Genomic DNA, 1,132 nt, shown 5'->3' with positions numbered 1-1,132 from the left:
TCGAATCTCGACAGCTCAAAGCTGCAGAGAAGAACTACCCAGTTCATGACAAGGAGCCCCTTGCGCTGAAGTACGCACTTGTCAAGTTTAGGGTCCACCTGCTCGGCTCCAAGCCGTTTGTGATCTATACCGATCATGCGTCACTATGCGCTGCAACTCAGCCGCCCCATCTCTTGCAGGGGACGGCTGGATGGCTATCCTTCTTTGCGGAATGTAACTTTGAGGTGAAGTATAAGCCGGATAAGCAGAAAGCTTTGGTTGATGCGTTGAAACGCAGACCAGACTATGAGCTTGCTCATGTTACAACTGTAACGTCGTCTGTGACGGACTTGATCCAAACCGCGTATGCGGGTGATTGGATGTGTTCGGCGTTGCTACGGGCTCTCGAAAGCAAGGATTTTGGAGGCTCGGACAAGAATTTATCGTCAAGACTGCATGCACGATTGCACCGATGTTCGTTGAATAACGGTTTGCTATATTATAACACCGATTCAACGGATACACCACGAATTGTGGTTCCTCGCGCTGATAATTTGAAATACCGCATCCTCTATGAGGCTCACGACACGCTACTCAGTGGTCATCTCGATCGTGAGAAAACGTACAACTCTGTGAGTCACCACTATTGGTGACCCAAGCTGTACAAATGGACGATCACCTATGTGTGCACGTGTGAGACGTGGCAACGGGTGAAACCCTCTCCAAATGCGGCTGCGCTGCTGGCCAGCTTACCGGTACCCACTGGGCGCTGGCAGTTCATGGGTTTGGACTTTGTGTTTGGCCTGCCGAAAGTTTGGCTGGCAACACGGGTGTCGTGGTATTCCTCGACCGGTTGAGCAAGATAGCTCATCTGGCGGCGGTGCCAGACACCATCGACGGAGTCGGTACAGCAACAATATTCATGGATCGCGTTTTCCGACAGCACGGACCCCCAGAGTCGATTGTCTCTGATAGAGACCCCCGTTTCACGGGAAATTTTGGTCGACTATCTTCAAGGTGCTCGGAACCAAGTTGGATATGTCGACAACGGATCATCCGCAGACCGATGGTCAATCGCGTCATCAAAGACGTTCTTTGCAGCATCTGCGCTGAGACGCCGAGGCACTGGAGTGCCATGTTGCCAGTCATAAAG

The sequence above is a fragment of the Plasmopara halstedii genome (genome assembly GCF_900000015.1).
Source record: "Plasmopara halstedii genome assembly, contig: Scaffold_3060, whole genome shotgun sequence".
In the NCBI taxonomy this organism is placed as follows: Eukaryota; Oomycota; class Peronosporomycetes; order Peronosporales; family Peronosporaceae; genus Plasmopara; species Plasmopara halstedii.
This window is presented reverse-complemented; position numbering follows the sequence as displayed.